Source organism: Gopherus evgoodei, chromosome 9 (genome assembly GCF_007399415.2).
Source record: "Gopherus evgoodei ecotype Sinaloan lineage chromosome 9, rGopEvg1_v1.p, whole genome shotgun sequence".
In the NCBI taxonomy this organism is placed as follows: domain Eukaryota; kingdom Metazoa; phylum Chordata; order Testudines; family Testudinidae; genus Gopherus; species Gopherus evgoodei.
In genome coordinates this window covers 29582531-29605934 of record NC_044330.1, presented here as the reverse complement: position 1 = coordinate 29605934, position 23404 = coordinate 29582531, and the positions used below count along the sequence as shown (strand labels likewise).

At 41.1% G+C, this 23404-nt stretch overlaps 2 protein-coding genes across 3 annotated transcripts in view; both read left to right on the top strand.

The window, feature by feature from the left end:
* Positions 1-23404, top strand: part of AGTR1 (angiotensin II receptor type 1) — a 46748-nt gene that overhangs the window by 476 nt on the left and 22868 nt on the right. Inside the window, exon 1 of one of the 2 annotated variants that reach the window (XM_030575353.1) lies at positions 29-105. The exons of the other annotated variant lie outside the window; for it this stretch is intronic. The gene's annotated coding sequence lies outside the window, so the exon portion shown is untranslated. Of the gene's footprint in view, positions 1-28; positions 106-23404 lie in introns of those variants that run through there. 2 annotated transcript variants of the gene reach the window in all.
* The window catches only part of LOC115657462 (carboxypeptidase B-like), a 122423-nt gene continuing 99097 nt past the window's right edge, over positions 79-23404 (top strand). Inside the window, exon 1 of the mRNA XM_030575351.1 lies at positions 79-123. The gene's annotated coding sequence lies outside the window, so the exon portion shown is untranslated. The remainder of the gene's footprint in view (positions 124-23404) is intronic.

Here is a 23404-nt window from a genome sequence, read left to right as displayed (position 1 = left end):
CCAGGGTTGAGCTGCTTGCCCCAGCCAGCGCGCACAGAGCCCGGGTGGGACCTCCTGGCTTTGCCATTGCACCGCCAGCTCACCACGCGGAGCACGCACCAGCCTGTAAGTTCTTGCTGCCTTGTAAGTTTTTTCAACGGGGCTTCATGCATAGACTGTACTGGTGGCGGCTGGGGCGCGTGTACTTTAGCAGCACCGAGGAGGGGGCAGTAATTCTAAGTCTGTCAGTACTTCAGGTAGTAACAGCCCTTGCGGTTTTCCTTCCTCTCCCCACATCAGGGCCAGGTAAGTTGGTTTTGTGCTCATCTATCTCTCAAGCACTGCGGGGGCTACTTTATAGACATCAGTGAAAAGTTTAAGGCTTTTTGAATTTGCTTTATGAGAGCACTAAACTATTCTGCATTGTGTCTTGGTTCAGTTGCTTTTAAAGTTAATTGATAGGACAGAATTGCAGGAAAGTAAGTTTACAGCATATCTGAGGGAGTTAATTCATATTTGTTGGGCATTGCATTTTCCCTTGGAAGGTATTTTTGTTTCATTTTCATCAGGGGCGTATTGGTTCAGATTATTTTAATTTACTCTTATTCTCACAGAAAAAAAAATGTCCAGTTGCCTAATGAAAAAATGTATCCATGGTTTCCGATCTGTTACATAGTTTATAAATTTATCATAACTTTGTTTATATAAAATTGGAAGTGGAATCCCTTTTCCCTTGCCAAAATGCAATCATCTACAAGCTGACCCCAGCATGACGATAGTACAGTTGCATCAAGGCCAATTTATTGAAACCATGTCACATACTTATCTTTATTTTGCAGATAGCTAGATAGGTCCAGCTTGCAAACTCACAGCCATGTCATGCTAATGCCCTCTAATGTCTTGTCAACAGTTCCAAGACAGAGTAAAGATGCCACTTAACCAAAAGTGATGGAACTTAGAGCAGTGACCCCTCTGACTCAGGAGATTATTCAGGCTATTCATAACAGACCATATGGAGTCCTGGTGTAACTCCATTAAAGGCACCAGAGATGACAATGGTGCAATCTCTTCTATTTACTTTTATTACAAATCCAGACTGAACATTCTAAAGGGTTGGAAAAGCAGCTTTCCTATCTAATGTCAGATATTGGTTTGTTCTAGATTCTATAACTTTCTCTCTGCATAACCAAATTTCATTCCACTTTTTCTGAACGTGTGGAGAAAAATACAGCAACAGGAGGTTTCCATATTGTAATATTTAAGTGACTGCAGACCTTAAATGTATGAGGTACAATGCTTGTAAAAATCTATGATATGTTATTTACAGAGATATGCATCCTGGAATATCTCAAGATCTGAGCAAACCCATTGGTGCCAGCAAAGCAACTGGATAAATCACCAATTGGTTCACAGTATTTACAAGTAATCAACTTGCAGAGTCAAATTATGCTCTTGTTACACCTGTGCAACTCTTCTGAAATTAATAGAGAATTAATTAGAATGAGTGGCAGGATTCAAACCATAACAGTTTGCAATTCATTTTGAATTTCCACAGGTATTGGAGTGTAACCATATTGTATTTTAAAAACCAACTGCCATATCATGGGAAAGTTCAGTAAATAAACTTGGTGAACCTGTCACTTGTAATTGCTGGACGTAATGAAACCTTTCCAAATTCAGTCTGTATATTCTTGATGGGAAATCACCACTCCCTTTAACATAGCTGTATGAACACAACAATGCTGTAGATTAGAATTAAAGTCAATAGGACTGGCCTGAATAAGGGGGGTTGAATATGGCCTAAAGCAAGTAATCAATGTGGTGATGTTAAAGTGCTCTGGCAGCAGCATTTTATGATTAGACAAACCTTTCACACTCTTGATTAGGGTGATCCTTTTTGTTTTACGGACATCATAATATTTTAAAACATAATCTTTTACTGGTATAATTCTCCAGCTGGAAATGAGTATTTGTTGTGTATTTTTCATCTCTACAAACCCTGAACCACATTCTCATAGCAATGTTAAGTCAGGAATACGTCCCTTGAGTACTTCCTGATGTACTTGCTAAGAGTATTGCTAAGGCTACATCTACACTACAGCATGAAATCGAAATTATTAAAACCGGTTTTATAAAACTGGTTTTATAAAATCGATTTTACGCGTCTACACTAGGGCACATTAATTCGGTGGTGTGCGTCCATGGTCCTAGGCTACCATCGATTTCCGGAGCGGTGGACTCTGGGTAGCTCAGTAAAAGAATGAGACCAATAACTTCGATTTCCGTCCACAGTAACCCTAAATCGATATAGTAATATCGATTTTAGGGTTACTCCTCTCATTGGGGAGGAGTACAGAAATCGATTTTAAGAGCCCTTAAAATCGATTTAAAGTGCCGTGTAGTGTGGACGGGTACAGCGTTAAATCGATTTAACGCTGTTTAAATCGATTTAACGCTGTAGTGTGGACCAGGCCTAAGAGTGGGAAGCTAATTTGCCCCTTTACTGCTTGTTGTAGGGGGAACAATGTTCATCTTGAGATTTGAAAATAGTGAGCACAATTATTGTGTATTTTGTTGACTGAAATTGAGTTAATTCCTGATTTACACCGGAGAAGGGGAAAAGAGAATTGGGCCCATTGTTCTGAGGTGGGTGACATGTCCTATCTTCTAGCCTAGCAACAGTGCTTTGCAATGTGCACATGCCATACCAACCCATGGCAATGGGAAGCTATCTGTTCCTATGGCAATAATGACAGACAGAGGTGTTAGTACCACAACATTGCAGAAGGGAGGAACATGGTGTCTTGTCAGGTTACATCACCACTCTAGATATTGTTAATTAATCTCCTAATGTAAGATAACAAAGAAGTTCAGTTTCTACATTTTATTTGCAAACTAATAATAATGTCTGCCTGGTAGCTTCCTTTTTGCCACTATTGCAAATGTGTAAAAGAAAGAGGCAGAGAGACAGATTGTGGAAGTAGAGTCCAATTTACACTTTAATTACACCATTGAAATACTGTACTGTATTTGCAGACCTAAAGGGGATTTCCCCCGCCCTCTTGAAGTCTACAGCGAAACTGATGTATGAAACTCTCTTCTTGGGCTAGATAATCTATTCTTTTAAAGTGCTGATCTATGAGAACTGACTGAAATTGGCATCATGGTGTTACATATTTATTGCCTCTCCACAAGTTCCAGATAAAATCTGTTCAGTTAAAAGCTAGTTTTGAAGGCTACCAGCCATCAAAACTCAGCCTGGGATCTGAAAGTCAAATTGATTTTTTTTTTCTGGCTCATGGATTAACACCACTAGAGTCTCCTTAATCTGAATTTAATTAACAATTCTGCTGATAATACATGAGCCAGAATCGATTCCATTTCAGTCTCCTGGTGCTGTATGGAATCTCCAGAGCTCTCAAGAGTGAGAGGTAGGAAATATTTATTTTACTCAGTAAATTAAGCAGATATTGTGAATACATAAAGGTAGCTGCTCTCTGGAGCAGAAAGTGTTCAGAAAGTATTAATATTCAGAGTAGAACAATATTTTAAATTCTTGACAATTTCATTTCAGATGGTGGGAAAGCACTGCATTTATTTGGGCCCACTGCATAAGTTTTCTGTACTGTAATCATTTTTAAGTCCATATTTTGTAATGAAATAAATATTTAAAAATCAAATCTCTTACTTCAGTATTACCAGTCTCTCTGGCAATCCCCTGTGCTTCCGTACCATCGGTCACATTAACTACACAAATATGGGAATGTCATTGTTTTAAAAAAATGATATAAATTACAAGCTCCAGTCACAGAGCACCAATTAAACAACTCTCACTAGTGAGAAAGGAGAGCTTCATGTATGGATACTAGATCGAACATTCACAGTCATGCATTCAAGTACTAACTAACCCTCCATTTTCTTCAGTACATTTCTGGAACATATTTTTCCCATGTGGAAATAAAGCAGCCAAACTCCTTGCCAGCACAAAGCTCCTCTGTCATGACTGGTATTCTCCTGCAGTGCTCAGACTGCAACCACCTCCCAGTATGACCCCAACGAGATGCCAAGCAGTACCAGAAGAATAAGAAACTGCTCTCGTTTATAATTCCTCACGTTTTACAGCATCTGAGCTGTTATGTAAAACCTACAGTGCTTTCTGAATTTTAGACACACTGCTATGTGCCTAACAATTCCATCTCCTTCTCTTCCCCAGTGAACTTCATAAAGGATCAATTCATGTCCATGGTTTCATATGTACAACTCCTGTTGAACACAGTAGAAGCTGCAGGCATATAACAAAGTTACTAAACATGGCATCATTTTAATTTCCTGTTCCCACTTATGACTTTAACATACTTTCACACTCTACAAGGTATAGAGCAAGGTATCGGATCAGGGCAAGCTTTTGTTAGACACATTTTCTTTCAGTTTAAATGACATCAACAGATTTACCTCCCCCAATATCATTTCCATTTATATGTACCACTTACAGAGCAAGCACTCTGAAAACACCACTACCGAAAAGAACATGAGTGTAAAAGTATCTCGCACCACACTCTCTTTCTCATCTAATACAGCTGTGCACTCTTCAGTCAAATATTCAGTAACAAATCAGAGCTTCTAAAGAAAAACATCAAAATGCTCATGCTTCTTTCCTTTCTTTGTAGATACGTGATCTGAAATATTGAACACCTTTCTCTAATCCCTGTTGTTCTGCTCCTTCTAACTTTTGTACTTTGCAAAATATATTTTGGCAAAAAAATAGTATTTGATAAAGGTGCTTAGCCCATGTCTTCACACTAAGAAGAATCTGCATTATTTTGAACACTTTTGGGGGGACTCAATAGATAATAATACTTTAGACACCCTAAAATATATAGTTCCTGGTACTTTGTTTTGGACCTTTGTTAGCCAGCAGTCTTGGGAGGTTGTTTTTTTACTATAAATCATAGCAACTGTGATTGCTCGCAACAAAAAGGCTTATGAAACTAAATGGTTAGTTTAATCATTTACAGACTTATCTTTTAGATAAATGATGGACCAAGCTAAATTGACTTTGGGCTTTCAAGTGAATCATAACTAAAAGTGGAAAACAGGATGGTCAACAAGGTCTGATCTTTCTATTCACTTTTGTGCCACCTCCTCAAACTATTACAGATTTACTCTCCTAATCACCTCTTGCAATCTTCATTCCATATGGTATCTGTGAGATAGCAGAACTATCCAGGTACGACATGTATCAACTGTGTACAAATATTGGCTAGCATGCTTGGTTATCATTTGTGGTGTTATCTGGTATCATTATTCCATAGCATGTCTCCTGTAGGGGTAGAAAAGGGGTAACAATTGAAGACAATCTCACATCAATAAAACAAGGCAACAGTTAGTGGCATGACTGTGGGAGAGAGAAAAATCAAACAGCAGCAGAAGGCAGCACTGGCAATATCTGAAGAAATGTGCTAAAGTCAGGCACCCTAAGATGTAGGGTGACAGGGCGGCACGTGAAGGGAAGATGCTCTCGCTGGTGCCTTTTAGGAAATAACTGTTAGATACAAGGCCAAAGAAATAATGTATATTACCAGTGTCTGATGATAGACTCCTTTGAGGGGAGACTTCCTGATAGAAAAGTGAGAGTGGGTACCTCTACTCCCCCGCTCCTTACCTCTCAGAACATACACATTTCCCAGTGGCTGAAAGATTGCTGGCTAATGACATCACAGTGGTGTCTAAGCACTGTGGTGGGTGCAGTACGAGACCCCAAATAGAACAGATTTTTCACTCCACTTTAACCTTGCCCAAAACGTACAGGTGTATACTGAATGGAGTACTGTGCCTTAGCATTTCTACCTCAGACAGACCTATGTAAAGCTGGGGAAATATTCCTGGAAACTTCTGCATAACAACTTTCCTTTCATGTTGGCGGGCTTAGGCAAGGAAAAAAAGAACATTTTCTAGTGAAGTCAGAAAAAATGTTTTTCTATTGGCAATATCCTCCAGCTGGCCCTGGTTCTAGTTTTGCTCTCTCCTGGCAGGCTTGTCTTCTTGAAAGATAAGCAATCACCCTGAACATTGTTGCCTAAATAACATCCTTTCCATGTAATCTACCTTTATAAGGGCTAACAATCTTTTCTCCACACACCCCTGAAGTTTCCCTTTCTCTTTCACTCTGTCCTTGAATTTATCTCCCCATTACTCTTCCATTTGTCTCCTCCTTTTCTCCCTATCTCTTTCTCTCCTGAAAGGCTTCCTTTCCCACTATCCCCTCACCTATGCTCCTGTTACCTGAAGGGTTGAGGGTGGGTCTGTTGTCTCTGGCAGCTGTTCAATGTTCTCTCTGCTCTGAGTTTTCAGTTACAGCCCCTCATGTAAGCATGAGAGGAGCTGGACACAGAGAGGCAAGTTCCTCTATGAGGTCCTGGAATGGAGAGAGAACAAGAGAGTCTGCTACCCTCCATTCCCTAGCAGCAGTTACCCACAGCAGCGCCTGGTTCCTCTCTCCTATGGAATACATTGTATTTTCCATACCCATGCTCCTGCTCTATTTAGCTGCATGCACTGAGTGGGTATTTTAGAAGTGCTATTCTAGTTCTGCACGGAGGTGCACCTCTCCACTATTAACTATTTTTCCGTGTCATTTACTCCTATTCTTTGCTTTCTTTGTCTTAATCAGTTTTAACCCATGACAAGTGTGATGGATTGGACCCCCTTTTCAGGGTGCCAATGGATGTGCTGGGGTTCCACTAAGCTCACCTGTCCCACCAGCCTGGGTTTTCCTTACTCTGTGGTGCTGTGATAGGCTCTCAAGTCCCTTTCCAGCACACACACAGACAGGGACACACCCAGCTGTAGAATCACACAGAGTCTGAGATTAGCTGTCTGTGGGAGGGCTCAGCTAAGGGAATGCCCAGTTTTCCAGTGCACACAGTCTCTGGAGTATAGACCCAAAATTATATTGTCTTGCGCTGTACAAAGATCTACATAGTGTAAGCTCATAAAAATCATCCCCTCCCTCAGTGTGGAGGGAGATATGCACATATTCAAAGATCCAGTGTCTTTCCTAATGGCTCATCTAGATCAATTGCATATTGTCTGTTGGGCATTTCCCAGATGTAACCTCAGTTGTAATTGTTAGTCAATATTCCTAACATCAGATACAGAAGTGATACATGTATACGAATAGGATAATCATAGTCAGTAAAACGTAACCTTTCCAATGATACCTTACATGACCCATCTTGCATAAAACATCTTAGTTATATCATATTCATATAACAATATTTCTATGAAGAATATGGGGTGTAGCATCACAACAAGATTCATCTCTAACCCAGTTACAAAATTTTCTTAAAAGCACCTTGTAAGAGAACTTTTTTTAAAAAGTTAACTAAATAATATCTTCCTACTCTTCTTTAACAAAATAGTGGATGTTTCTATCATACAGTTAGGCTACCTTCACCCAGAAGGTAATTCTATTAGTATCAATTTTCTCTACTATTTCCCTGGTACCAAAGTAAAGCTTACTGGAACATAACTGCTGGGATTGCTTTTAGAACTTTCTGGTGGGGATATCCCTGGACCTCTGAGGGCTGGAGAAATGAACACAGGACAGGGAGTCAGGAGGGCCTGAATTCTAATCCTGGCTCTGTCACTTACTCTCTGTATGATCCAAGGCAAGTTTCTTCAACTTCAGTAAAATGGGAATAACAACACTTATCCACCAGTCTTACAGGGATGTTGTGATGAGTGATTTCATGGAAATGTAGGGCTTGAAGGGACCTTGAGAAGGTGGCAAGACCAAGTCAACCTAGACCATCACCGACAGCTGTTTGTCCAACCTGTTCTTAAAAACTTCCAATTATGGGGATTCCATGGCCTCCTTTGGCAGCCTATTTCACAGCTTAACTGTCCTCATAGTTAGAAAGTTTTTCCTAATATCTAATCTAAACCTCCCTTGCTGCAGATTAAGGCCATTGCTTCTTGTCCTACCTTCAACAGACATGGAGAACAATTGATCACCATCCTTGTTATAACAGCCCTTAATATCTTTGAAGACTTATGAGGTCCCCTCCTCAGTCATCTTTTCTCAAGACTAAACATGCCCAGTTTTTTTAACCTTTCCTCATAGATCGGGATTTCTAAACCTTTTCTCATTTTTGTTGCTTTGCTCTGGACTCTCCAATTTGTCCACATATGTCCTAAAGTGTAGCACCCAGAACTAGACATAATACTCCATGTGAGGCCTCACCAGTGCTGAGTAGAGAAGGACAATTAGCTCCCATGTCTTACATGCATCATTCCTGTTAATACGCCCCAGAATGATAAGCCATGAGAGGCACAAAGTAAAAGAAGCAGTGAGAGGCAAAAAAGCATCCTTTAAAAAGTGGAAATTAAATCCTAGTGAGGAAAATATAAAGGCGCATAAACTCGGGCAAATGAAGTGTAAAAATATAATTAGGAAGGCCAAAAAACAATTTGAAGAACAGCTACCCAAAGACTCAAAAAGTAATAGCAAAAAAAAAATTTAAGTACATCAGAAGCAGGAAGCCTGCTAAGCAACCAGTGGGGCCACTGAACAATCAAGGTGCTAAAGGAGCACTCAAGGACGATAAGGCCATTGCGGAGAAACTAAATTCTTTGCATCAGTCTTCACATCTGAGGATGTGAAGGAGATTCCCAAACCTGAGCCATTCTTTTTAAGTGACAATCTGAGGAACTGTCCCAGATTGAGGTGTCATTAGAGGAGGTTTTGGAACAAATTGATAAACTAAACAGTAATAGGTCACTAGGACCAGGTGGTATTCACCCAAGAGTTCTGAAGGAACTCAAATGTGAAATTGAAGAACTACTAACTGTAGTCTGTAACCTATCATTTAAATCTGCTTTTGTACCAAATGACTGTAGGATAGCTAATGTTAGCGGAAAGCCAAAGAATCAAATGGATGCTCATGGAGGGAGGGAGGTGGGATTGAGGACTCCAGCTATCCCACAGTCCCCGCAGTCTTCGAAAAGTATTTGCATTCTTGGCTGAGCTCCCAATGCATGTAGGGTCAAACACATTGTCCAGGATGGTTCAGGGTATATCTCGTCAATTTACACCCCCCCCCCCGTGAAAGAAAAGGGAAAAAAATTGTTTCTTGACTCTTTTCAATGTCACCCAATGTCTACTGCATGCTGCTGGTAGACGGGGTGCTGCGGCAGTGAGCAGCAGCATCGTCTCATCTCCCTTCCCTGGTGGCAGATGGTACAGTACAAAGGACTGATAGCCGTCCTCGTCATCATCCTGTGAGTGCTCCTGGCTGGCCTCAGGTGAGGTCGGCTGGGGGCGCCTGGGTAAAAATAGGAATGACTCCCGGTTATTCCCGGCAGATGGTACAGAACAGTTGGTAACCGTCCTCATCATAGCAACTGGGGGCTGAGCTCCATCAGCCCCCCACTTTCATGTCTAAAGAAAAGATTCTGTACTGCCTGGACTATCATAGCAGCGGGATGCTGGGCTTCTCTCCCCCTGCCACCGTTTAATGTCCTGCCTGGACTATCATAGCAGCTGGAGGCTGCCTCCCCCTCATTTTATCTCACTAAAAACTCAGTGTTTCTTATTCCTGCATTCTTTATTACTTCATCACACAAATGGGGGGACACTGCCATGGTAGCCCATGAGGGTTGGGGGAGAAGGGAAGCAACGGGTGAGGTTGTTGTAGGGACATCCACTAGAATGGCATGCAGCTCATCATTTCTGCGGGATCTGACATGGAGCAGCTGTGCTCTCTGGTTTTCTGATGCACTGGCTGTCTAGTACACTTGTCCCATATTCTAGGCAGGACTGACTCTATTTTTAGATAAAACATAAAGGAGGGAATGACCCAGGAAGTAATTCCCATTTTTGTCTTTGCGCCCCTGGCCGACCTCAGCGAGGCCAGCCAGGAGCACCCATGACAGCAGCAGACGGTACAGAATGACTGATAACCGTCATCTCATCACCAATTTACAATGAATGGCACAGCAGATGGTACAGAACAACTGGTAACTGTCTCTGCTACGTTGCAAAGGCAAATGAATGCTGCTGTGTAGCGCTGCAGTACCGTCTCCGTCAGCGGCATCCAGTACACAAACGGTGACAGTGACAAAAGGCAAAACAGGCTCCATGGTTGCCATGCTATGGCATCTGCCAAGGCAATCCAGGGGAAAAGGGTGCGAAATGATTGTCTGCCATTGTTTTCACGGAGGAAAGATTGATTGACAACATTTACCCATAATCACCCGTGACACTGTTTTTGCACCATCATGCATTGGGATCTCAACCCAGAATTCCAATGGGCGGGGGAGACTGCAGGAACTATGGATAGCTACCCACCGTGCAACCCTCCAGAAATCGACGCTAGCCTCGGTACATGGACGCACACCGCCTAATTATTGTGCTTTGTGTGGCCGCATGCACTCGACTTTATACAATCTGTTTTACAAAACCGGTTTATGTAAAATCAGAATAATCCTGTAGTGTAGAATACCCTTTATCAAAACAACACATTGAAAACATGTATCTCTGAGTTATAAGAGCACAAGTTGTTTTAGTTTGGTAGGGGAGGGCATAAGCAGCTATTTTTGTGCATCTGAACTTAAACCGTTTTTACTTTCTTACTTAAACAGTAAGACAAACATTACTTGTTCAGTTTTAAGCCTTAAAACATTGCAGTACAAAGGATTTTTTTCTCCCAAAACCCTTGGATTATAATAGAATTCCTGATAGCTCTTTTACTATAATATGAAGAACGTGATGCCATAATTTGTGTGTTAGTTGAATTTGTAAACATGCCTGTTATCTGGGGACATAATGCCGGCACACACGTGTATGTGAGAATACTATGTTAGCATGAGTAAATATTTTTATAAGCTAGTGCTGGCATACATTCTTAAAGTAAAAGTTTCTGTCAGTAACTTTAACCTCATTGGTACCAAATAGGAATATTCTTATGTATTATACCAAATCAGTCAGTAAATCCTATATTTAGTAGATGGGAGAAACCCTCTCTTTGTAAGTATGATGTGTAATTACTACTTTTTTTACAGCTGATTAGTTGGTCATATAGGCTCTTTACATTGGCTAAAACGTGGGAAGATTTTTAATTTTCAGGGGTATGGTGCCTGGGTGCAGTATGCCAACATGAAGTTACTTTGTTTCTCTTCCCAGTTTGTGTGTGGAGGCGGATTAGTTTGGTTTTATTTTGGTGAGGTTACTCCTAGTTGCAGATGAAGATGCATTATGTGCTATAATGTTATCTGAAAAGTTTCAGTGGAAAATCTATTATCCTGGAGCCATCAAATTATATTTGTCCAGCAGGTGAATACTAGTAACACCTTAGTTCCAAGAATAAAAGATTCTCCCTCCCTCTCTGCAGGACAGGTTGTTTTTTAAGACATCAGGGCTCTAGCAGTGTATTGTTGAAACACTGCTCATACCATGTAGCTTTGAGAAAGCTACATGGAAAAGTGGCCTTGCCAAGGACTAATGTGGTAGAAATACCACACCTGAACATCAGAAATGAGCAATAAGGGTAGAATTTAGGTGGAGAATTTCCAAGGCATGTATGTCAGTCAAGCACTGTATCTTTGAAAGTCTCTAAACAACGTAAGCATTGTTGCTCCTGTTACCAGGAAGGAACTAAAGCTTACTTTATAGCCACAATGCTATCAAATGTTGATGTGCCAAGGGTACACCATCTAGAGAGGCCCAGCAGTTCCCCATTTGCAGTACAATGCAGAAGGGGCTATTTTATTCTATCCAGGTTCTTACACCACCCTCATCATCAGAGTACATAAGTACATTCTAATAGTGCATTAAGTAATGTAACGAACATCTGTTACATATGGTTCATCTCTTTCTCATCCTCTTCCCTGGGGTAAAAGTGTGTGTTCAGTGCAGTGCTTGTTATTTAATTATATGTACACTATGCTGTGTGCCTTATATTAGCAAACTCAAAGTTGCACACCTTTTGCTGTGAATGGAAAGTGGAGAGGTTTGAAAGCCTGAGTTCATGTGGGAGTTGCTTCTTGTCTGGGACTAGCCCCCAAGGGTTCTATTTCCTGCATAGACAAGCTTTACCCTGGCTGTGAATAGCTGCATTTTGCCTAAAGAATGAAATTATCAATCACAATCTTAATCCCACAGCTTTAGTCAAATTTGAAGGTGTTCTGGGCCTAGAGAATGTCTCAAAGGTAAGGACCAAGACCATGAACTTGATTTTGCATTCCATGGGAAGCCAGCATAAAGAGCAGAGGACAGGTGTAATGTGCTTGTGTTAGCCCCTGTTCCTTACAAAACATTGTCATATGTGGACGACCTGAGATCTAGGTGGGAAAAAACACCTTCTGTCTTTGCAGAGGGGGATAAATGTGCAGCTGTGAGGGAGAAGGCCAAGGGCAGTATGGTCCCTGAATAAGCCAAGCTACTAGACAGGAGAAGGAAGGAAAGGCAAAAGGCAAAATTTGACAGCAAGCAGAGGAAGTCTCTGCAGTCTTTGCCCACAGATCCTTGAGCTCTTCAGAGTTTGCCAGTCACATCCCCTTCTTTCTTCATGCAGACAAAGGCTTCCCTATTGAAGCAAGACTGCTGCAGAAAATTTGAGGGCCTGCTTATAATATCACTTTCACCATTTTCATAAGGGTGTAACTCCATCGATTTCACTGGAGTTACTCTTACTCCTAATTCATAATGGTATACATGAGATCAGAGTCAGGCCCAAGAGTTTAATGCTTGGAGTTACAACAGGACTCTTCCTCTCCCACAAGTTTTTCTGTGTGAGTGAATGACTTGGCCCAGAAGGTGATTATATTTTCGGTCTCTCTTTCTGTGATGACGTGTTATCTCTGTCCATAGTATTAAGGATGCTAATGATGTTGGTCTCTTGCCTTATGCGTATTACCTACATATTACAATGCTTTGGAATATTCTAATCTCCCAATTTTAGACTTCCTAAACCCTATTTTTGGTTAATTGTCAGGCACCCCTCATAAAACTACCTATGTTCTTCTTGGAATTACTGTAAATCAAAAACCTACGCCAAGTGTCTAAAGAGATTTACTTATAGACTTTTCTATGGCATTCCTCACCATAATAAATGAGCACTTCAGAGACATTAATGAATTTATCCTTACAACAGCCCTGGGAGGTAGAGAAGTATTATCCCCATTATACAGATGACAAATTGAGGCACAGAGAGATTAAATGACTTGCCCAAGCCAGGTGTTCTTAATCCTCTCCTATACCTTCCCATACTATACCATACTTCACCTTCCCTTCCCCCGCACCCCAGTGTGACAGGCCTTTTTATGGCTTTTGCAAATTCAAGAGAATATGAAGGATAATTCTATGTTTTGTCAGCTTTTCCTTCTCTCTCCAGGCTAAGAAGGCTCCTGGGCCCAGATTGAAGTACATAAGACTTCAATCCAAATTTAGTAGCCTTGATATGCTTCATGATTCAGAAACAGCTATCAAATATTTTCCTTAATCATTGACTCATCCATAGAAAACAAATGTTGAGGGTGGTAAACCTCCCCAGTGCAAGGGACAAGAATCTCTAGAAGAAAAGTGAACTTTATAAAGACAATTACAAATCATTTCCCTGCAGACATTCTACTAGACTAGCACCGCTTTTCTGTGGAATAGGAATCTCTTACTCCTATAAGAATGACTCGGGAAGAAAGAGCTGTTAAACAAGATTTAAATTTCTGAACTGGAGTTATTATATTATATATTATTTGCACACTCTGTGCACTGGTAGGAAGCCCTATATGTATATTTGCAGTCTCTTGCATCCTGGAGAACCAGAATTATTTATTTCCATGAGCAAAGAAAGCCCAAGAGACTCTAATACTCATGGGCTCTGTGACGGGTTCCCCCAAGGGTGCGACCTGGAACTGAGCCCTGACCCACCAGCCTGGACTCTCTTTACAGTGTACTGCTGTGACCAGCCTGCACTTTCTCCAGCACATATACATGAAGGGACACACCCAGTCATGGCCACCAAGAGCGGGTTTGGGCCCTTGTGAAAACTTTTTTTCGGGCCCCCCAGCAAAGGCAGACCGGCTAAACAGGGCCAACGAAGCCGGGCCCCAGGCCACCTTCCAGACTGCCAGGCCCCAGTAATTTGTACCAGCTTCCCCCCATCCCCATCTGCCCTGCACCCAGTTGCAATTACATGCAGATGCTGTGATCAGCCCTACATGAGAAGGCTCCAGCTACGGAACTTCCCAGCTACTCAGGCATGCACCCCCACTGAAGTGTAAATCCAAAATTATACCATCTTGCTCTGCACAGGGAACTGTGCAGCGCAAGCTCATGAAATTCGCCCCCTCCTCACTGTGGAGAGGAATACACAGTAGCTTTCTGCCCTGAGTTATGACTCCCACACACTGGTTTAAACAAAGTAAAAACAAATTTATTAACTACAAAAGATAGATTTTAAGTGATTATAAGGGATAGCAAACAGATCAAAGCAGACTACCTAGCAAATAAATGAAACACACAAACTAAGCTTAATATACTACATACGAATAGCATACGAATAGCAAATCCTCACCCTAAGTGATGATACAAGCACCCTGCAGACTCCTAAGGGGCAAGGTGCACTTGCTTATAGCTTGGAATCCCCAGGTGTTCCATTCACAGGCTAAAAGGATTTTTAGCCTGGGTCCAGCACTTCCCGCAGTTCAGTCTTTGTTCCTTAGGTGTTTCCAGGAATCTCTTTGGGTCAGGAGTCAGTGAAGAACCATGATGATGTAACTCCCTGCCTTATACAGCTTTTGCATATGGCAGGAACCCTTTGTTTCAAAGCTTGATTCCCACGCCAGCCAGTGGAAAAATACTGATATCCCTGGATGGAGTCCAGTATCAGGAGCCCTGGTCAGATGTCCCTGTAGTGTCACAGCAGCCATGACTTGGAGGCTGTCTGCAGCGTCCTCAGGAAGGCTCCCGAGGTGGGAAATAAGCTTCTTCTACAGGCTATTGTTTTCTCTAATGGCCCTTCCCCACCCAGCTTTTCAGAATTATAGCATCTTGTCTAGTGGGCATTCCCCAAGGATAAACACATTTGAAATACAGATACATAATCAGTATTCCTAACTTCAGACACAAAAATGATACATGCATACAAATAGGATAATCATATTCAGTAAAGCATAACCTTTTCAATTATATGTCACATGACCTATCTTGCCTAAAATAAATCATAATTACACCATACTCATATCATCATAATATCACGATGAAGAATATGGGGTGCAGTGTCACAGGCTCAATTTGGCAATCCCTAATTTATGTGAAGAGTCCTTACTCATGCACGAAGTCCCTTGGATTTCAACAAGGATAAAGACTAAAAATCTGAAAAATTACTTGCTGGATTGAGCCCCATGGGATTCCTTGTGTCACAACTGTGGTCTTCAGTAAATTAAAACCAAAAGTGTATATGGGGGGGAAAAAATCAAAGGATGAAAAATTTCAAACTCACAAAAGAGAGTTAAGTGGTACTTTGGAGATTAATAATCTTGGAACAGTCCTTAGTCCTGTGTAAAAATAACTTCCACCAATATCATACAAACTCTGAATTCTCAATGTATGTTTGAAACTCCTACCGGATAGATGGCTTCATCTTTCCATTGTCTCTTCTTTAACAAATAAAAAGGCTGTCACACAAGAGCATTCTCTACACCCAATACAGTTTTTGGGTTCCTGTGCTTCAAACATTTTCCTCCTAGAACACTGTCACTTTGCCAACCACACTAACTAGGAGTGTGCCTGCTCCCTGCCCTTTGTCCTCTTTCTATACTTAATAATGCCAGCCACAAGCATTCAAAAATTATGAGTCAGACTCCAAAAAAATCATCATCAGTCTTCGCAGAGAGAGGTAAATATCAGGGTCCCCCAGGGATCTGTACTGGCACTCGTGCTGTTCAACATATTCTTAAATGATTTGGAAAACGCAGTAAACAGTGAGGTGGCCAAGTTTACAGATAATATAAAATTACTTAAGATACTTAAATCCAAAGCTCACTGAGAAGAGTTACAAAGGGATCTCACAAAACTGAATGACTGGGCAACAAAAGGGCAGATTAAATTCAGTTGATAATTGCAAAGTAATGCACATTGGAAAGCATAATTCCAACTATACATACAAAATGATGGGCTCTAAATTAACTGTTACCACTCGAGAAAGAGATCTTGGAATCATAAGGGACAGTTCTCTGAAAACATCTGCTCAATGGGCAGCAGCCATTAAAAAAGTTAACGGATTGTTAGGAACCATTAGGACAGGGATAGATGATAAAATAGTGTCATAATGCCAGTATATAAATGGTACTCCTAACCCTTAAATACTGCATGCAGCTCTGGTTGCCCCATCTCAAAAAAGATGTATTAGCACTGGAATAAGTACAGAGAGGACAATAAAAAAATGATCAGGGGTATGGAACAACTTCTGTATCAGCAGACATTAAAAAGACTGCGACTGTTCAATTTAGAAATGGCACAACTGAGGGGGGATATGGTAGAGGTCTATAAAATCATGAATGGTGTGGAGAAAGTGAATAAGGAAGTGTTATTTACCCTTTTACATAATGCAAGAACCAAGGGTCATCCAATGAAATTAATAGGCATCAGGTTTAACACAAATATAAGGAAGTATTTCTTCACATAACACACCATCAAACTGCGGAACTTGTTGCTAGGGATGTTTTGAAGGCCATAAGTACAACTGGCTTCATAAAAGAATTTGATAAATTCATGGAGGATAGCCATTGATAGCCATTGAAGAGGACAGTTGAAGCTCGTGAGACTGGGGCTACAGAGGAGAAACTGATGGGGTGCAACCACTGGAAGGGGTGTTGGCCTGACCAAGCTAATCTCCAGAACCGCCAGGAGGCAGTACCATCCAACAGTAGGTAGAGTAACTGTGACAGGAATACTGATCGATCTTTCTTTCTGACCATTTTTAAAATGGCTCATGAGTGTTAAACTTCACATGTAAATTCTATATCCACTTTAACCTACCCTTTCAGCTCTCTCTCTTTTAGGTACTTTTATGGTCCTCTTCACCATGGCATCTGGGTGCCTCCCAAGTATATAAAAATAGAAATAACAATAATAATCTCTCTCCCGCTCCTGCCTGTAGGAGAAATAGCTTGAGTAGTTTAGTGTTTGTGTGTAACTTATTGAAGGAAAGCTAAATCACAGGAATAGGTTATGTATATCATTCTGAGTGTAATTACTTCCCAGGTCATCCTTATTTCTTGCAGAAGCGAATTCCATAATGTACATTCAGCCCTGTGAACATTCTGATTTTCACACTCAAGATCTTTTCCTCGATGATCAGCACTTTCATTATTCCAATGGAATGTAGATGTCACAGCCATGGGGGGAGGAATATTTCTCAGGTAGTGAGGCCCAATCATGGGGAGGGCTTTGAATATCAGGGCAGAGATTTTCGTTTGGACTCTCCCTATTGAAGGGAGAACCAATGCAGAGATGCATTAGCTGTGACCTGTGTTGACACTGCACTGTTTTTCAGTAGCATCTTGAGCTCTATCAAGGCAATGGCTTTATTTCTAGACATAGGCACCTCTGTGGGTGCTCCAGCCTTGGAGCACCCCAGGAAAAAAACTTAGTGGGTGCTTAGCACCCTCCAGCAGCCAGCTCCACCTTCCCACCCCCCCATGCCTCCCGTCCGCCAGTAGCCCCATTAATCAACTCCTTCTGCTCCCTCCCAGCGCTGCAGCCCGCCGGGAACAGCTGTTCTGCAGCATGCAGGAGGCACTGGGGAAGAGGAGGAGGAGCAGGAATGAGCTGTGCTCAGGGGAGGGGGTGGGACTGGGTGTGAAGAGGTGGGGTGGGGGCTTGGGAGAAGGGGTGGAGGTGGGGCCTTGGGGAGAAGGGGTTTGGTGAGGGCGGGGCCTGGGCAGCGCATAGGGGTGAGCACTCCTAGGGCCCAGAGGAAGCTGGCACCTGTGTTTCTAGATACAAGTTATAATATTCGAGCCTGGGTGTCACAAGCCTTTTTGAGATTGATGGCTGTGAACTCTCCCTTCAATTCATGTGACAAAGGAAAAGTGAATGACAAGCCCCCACCTAAAATAAAAGGAGTTTGCTGTAAATTGAGAGTCATGGGTGGCATGTAAGTTGAGGGGGGGGGGGAACATACGAATTCTTCCCAGGAGAGGTCTTGGGGCTGCAGCAAGGGGAAGGAGGTTATGGGGAGGGGGATAAATGGGGATAAGTGGTAGGGGGAGGGGAGAAAGGGTGGGACAAAGATGAGGGAGGCATGACACCCCCCGAGTTCCGCCAGTGCAGCCCAATCCCCTTACATCTTACAACTCTGCCAGTGCCCCTCCACTTGTGCTCAACCCCCCCGGCCACATCCACAAATTCACTTAGGTTGTGAGCTCTTTGGGCTAGGGACTGTCTTTGTTATAACTGTGGCACGGCAGTTACAGTTGTGTCACGATTTCTGTATAAAGGTCAACCTTTCTAAGGCCTCAAAATCAACATGCTTCGTTGGAGTCCTTTGAAATGGGCGTTCAGGGAGTTCAGGATAGGGTTACTGACCCAAAGTGTGGGAGGGGAAGAGTCATTCAAGATAGGGGTTGCAGTAGGGTGACCAGATGTCCCAATTTTATAGGGACAGTCCCAATATTTGGGGATTTTTGTTATATAGGCTCCTATTACCTCCCATCCCCTGTCCCAATTTTTCACACTTGCTGTCTGGTCAGCCTAGGTTGCAGGGATATAACCCTAAAAAAAAAATTGCCCATTTTTCCAAAAAGTTTCTATAAGGGTAGGTTTTGCACAGGGCTACATCTCAAACTATTGATTTCATGCTGGTCAAACTCGCTCTGCCAAGGCAGTGCATCACCCTCACTGAATCTTTGGGGGACCCAGATTAACCATTGTATTTAAGAACATGTTCACTTCTTCGCTTGTGAAGATGTATTGTCCAGAAGGCTTATAGTGTGCATGCACCAATAAAGAAAAAACATGCAGGGTGAACTGGGGGTGAATGGGTGTCAATTGTACTGAGCCCCGAATTCAGTATGCACCAAAACATCTGTAACATCTGTATAAATAAAGTGAAATGGGAGGGTGTGGGACCTCACTGAATATGATAAACCAGGGCCTCAAATTTTTCTCACTGGGCCTGAAACCATGAGAAGGTTTCTATGCAGCCATTTTGTTTTCCTGGACAGTTGGAGGGAATATGTCAACACCATTACTCTGGTGAACACCTTGACACTGATGTGTCTAGTCCAAACCTTTGTACACCTGTGCAATAAAGATTTAATAACTCATGTTGCTTGCCAAAAGTTGTCTCTGTTATAATAGGATATGTTTTTATTTTATGGGAAGATTTACAGTGAACACAGCAGAATAATCACCACTTGGTCTAATCCACATTTTTGTTATATCAGTGGGGGAGGAACTGCAGACATTGGGGAAGAGGACGATGGACAGGGAGAGGGGTTGCAGTTGCAGAGAGGGTAGACAATGAATATGGGTTGTAGGTAAACCTTGGAGTGGTTGAGAAAAATCTGTATTTTACTAGGCCTGGGGAGGGAAGGAAGGGCAAATGGCTACTTCCTGGCTGAAGGATAAATTAATGTGGCATTTGCAAAGAGATATAGGGTCAAGGTTTGGAACTGACAATGCAGGTACCTTGACTGCTGAGGGGAAATAAATATATATGCAGCCAGGGTTGTCAACATGCAGATTCTGGGCAATTCCTGTATCACAAGGTTGCAGAAGTCTGAGAGAGAGCAAGGAGTACACCATGACATGGGGATTGCTTTTTCAGTGTAGAGAGGTGGTCTCCGCTGGCATCATGTTTTGCCCACTCTGCATTGCCTCACTGATGGCTTCTGAGGTTGTGATGAAATCCAGTGACTCTGTAACGTTTTGGAATGCAGTGATTCTGCAGCATTTTTTAATTCAGTCCTAACTCAGAGTTTTTCCGTTAACTGCAGTCATAGCATAGTCAGGCCCTTTATAAGGAAGAAGAGCATATGGAAATCAAAGGTCACCTTTCGAACGAAATCCAACTGATCTGAAAAATGAAACGTACAAAGTGAAGTACTTTGCTAAAACTGTATGGGAAATTGGAAAATAGCATTCTTTCAGCTAACCCTTCCACAAATGCGCTTGCAAAGCAGCAAATAGCATACAACAAATTGTGGATTATATAAAAGTATTTTAAAACAAAAAGTCAGTTTAGTGTTAATGTCTGAATACTATTAAAGTTGCATAATCTGAGGGTGGTGCAATCTATCATGTATGAATAGAAATTGTATATCAGGATTTCCCAACTTCTGGCAGGAGAGCACAAATGAGAGATGGAAAATTACAGCTCCTAGGTCTATGCAGAATTAACTGTATGCTGCTAAAGGTGAAGAAAAATATATAATGTTCCTGGACATTGTAAGTAATAGTGCAAAGGCAAAATTGTAACGATGAAACTTTTGGTTACAACTGATGTAGTTCCCATATGTGGAATTACCACTCTGTAGTTTACTCACAACTAGGGCTGTTGATTAAATCGCAGTTAACTCATGCGATTCACTCAAATTAACTGCGATTAAAAAAAATTAATCACTATTAATCGCACTGTTAAACAATAGAATACCAACTGAAATTTATTAAATATTTTTGATGTTTTTCTACATTTTCAAATATACTGATTTCTATTACAACACAGAATACAAAGTGCACAGTACTCACTATCATTTTCACAGTGCAAATATTTGTAATAAAAATATAAACAAAAGTAGTAGTAGTATTTTTCAGTTCACCTCATACAAGAAGTGTAGAGCTCTTTATCATAAAAGTGTACCTTAGAAATGTAGATTTATTTTTGTTACATAACTGCACTAAAAAACAAAACAATGTAAAACGTCAGAGCCTACAAGTCCACTCAGTCCTACTTCTTGTTCAGCCAATCGCTAAGACAAACAAATTTGTTTACATTTACAGAAGATATTGCTGCCTGCTTCTTATTTACAATGTCACCTGAAAGTGAGAAGAGGCATTTGCATGGTACTTCTGTAGCCAGCACTGTAAGGTGTGTATGTGCCAGATAATACTAAACTTTCATATACCCCTTCATGCTTTGGCCACCGTTCCAGAAGACATGCTTCCATGCTGATGACACTCGTTAGAAAAATAATGCATTAATTAAATTTGTGACTGAACTCCTTGGGGGAGAATTGTATGTCTCTTGTTCTGTTTTACCCACATTCTGCCATAGATTTCATGTTATAGCAGTCTCTGATGATGACCCAGCACATGTTCATTTTAAGAACACTTTCAGAGCAGATTTGACAAAAAACACAAAGGTACCAATGTGAGATTTCTAAAAATAACTACAGCACTCGACCCAAGGTTTAAGAATTTGAAGTGCCATCCAAAATCTGAGAGGGACAAGGTGTGAAGCATGCTTTCAGAAGTCTTAAAAGAGCAACACTGTGATGCAGAAACTACAGAACCCGTACCACCAAAAAAGAACATAATCAACCTTCTGCTGGTGGAATCTGACTCAGATGATTAAAATGAGCATGCATCGGTCTGCACTGCTTTGGATTGTTATTGAGCAGAACCCATCATCAGCATGGACTTATGTCCTCTGTAAAGGTGGTTGAAATATGAAGAGACATATGAATCTTTAGCGCATCTGGCATATAAATATCTTGCGACATCGGCTACAACAGTGCCATGTGAACGCCTGTTCTCACTTTCAGGTTACATCGTAAACAAGAACTGGGCAGCATTATCTCCTGCAAATTTGTAACCAAAGTAGTTGTCTGAGCAACTGGCTGAAGTAGGACTGAGTGGACTTGTAGGCTCTAAAGTTTTACATTGTTTGTTTGTTTTATTTTTGCATGCAGTTATTTTTTGGTACATAATTCTACATTTGTAAGTTCAATTTTCATTATAAAGAGATTGCACTATAGTACTTGTATTAGGTGAATTGAAATATATTATTTCTATTTTTTTACAGGGCAAATATTTGTAATAAAATAATATAAGTGAGCACTGTACACTTTTTATTCTGTGTTGTAATTGATAAATATTTGAAAATGCAGAAAACATCCACAAATATTTAAATAAATGGTATTCTATTATTGTTTAACAGCCCAATTAATCACACGATTATTCGCAATTTTTTAATTGCGTGATTATTCACGATTAATTTTTTTAATCGCTTGACAGCCCTACTCACAACAAATGTTTAGGCAATTTAGCACATTTTTATTGATACAGTGTAGTATTACTAAACATTATTTCTGCCTTTTAATAGTAACAAGATGTTTTACTAAAATGAAAACTTTTCTGAATAAATGTTGTTAGTACTTGGCTAGTCCTGCCTTAAGGGCCTAATCAAAAGCCCACTGATGTCAAATGGAAATCAGACCCTATGATTTTGACATGCTGGAGGCATGACTTTGTCCCAAGATGTCCATGCTGATCTCTCCTGCCCCATACGCAGCAGGGGGGTCACTCATCCCATTCCAACTTCTTGGCTTTCAGAATGGCCAGGTCCATGCTGACAGAGCAGTGATAAAGCACACCTAGGGTTCTGTTCAATGTGTTCATCAGTGATTTAGATAATCGCACAGAGAATACACTTATTAAATTTGCAGATGATACCAAGTTCGGAGGGTTGCAAGTGCTTTGGAGGATAGGATTAAAATTCAAAATGATCTGGACAAACTAGAGCAATGGTCTGAAGTAAATGAGATGAAATTCAATAGGGACAAATGCAAAGTTTTCCACTTAAGAAGGAACAATCAGTTGCACACACAAAATGGGAAATGACAGCCTAGGAAGGAGTACTGCGGAAAAGGAGCTGAAGGTCATAGTGGATCACAAGCTAAATGAGTCAACAGTGTAACAGTGTTGCAAAAAAAATTGAACAGCAATCTGGGATGTATCAGCCGGAGTGTTGTAAGCAAGACACAAGAAGTAATTCTTCTACTCTACTTCATGCTGATAAGACCTCAGCTGGAGTATTGTGTCCAGATCTGGGCACCATAATTCAGGAAGAATGTGTAGAAATTGGAGAAAGTCTAGAGAAAAGCAACAAAAATTATTTAAGGTCTAGAAGAAAGACCTTATTAAGGAAGATTGAAAAAATTAGGTTTGTTTAATCTGGAGAAGCGAAGACGGGGAGAGGGGAATTTTCAAGTGCATAAAAGGCTGTTATAAGGAGGAGGGAGAATTGTTGTTCTTAACCTCTGAGAATAGGACAAGAAGCAATGGGCTTAAATTGCACCAAGAGTAGTTTAGGTTGGTCAATAGGATGGTTAAGCACTGGAATAAATTGCCTAGGGAGGTTGTAGAATCTCTGTCACTGGATATTTTTAAGAGCAGGTTAGACAAACACCTGACAGGCAT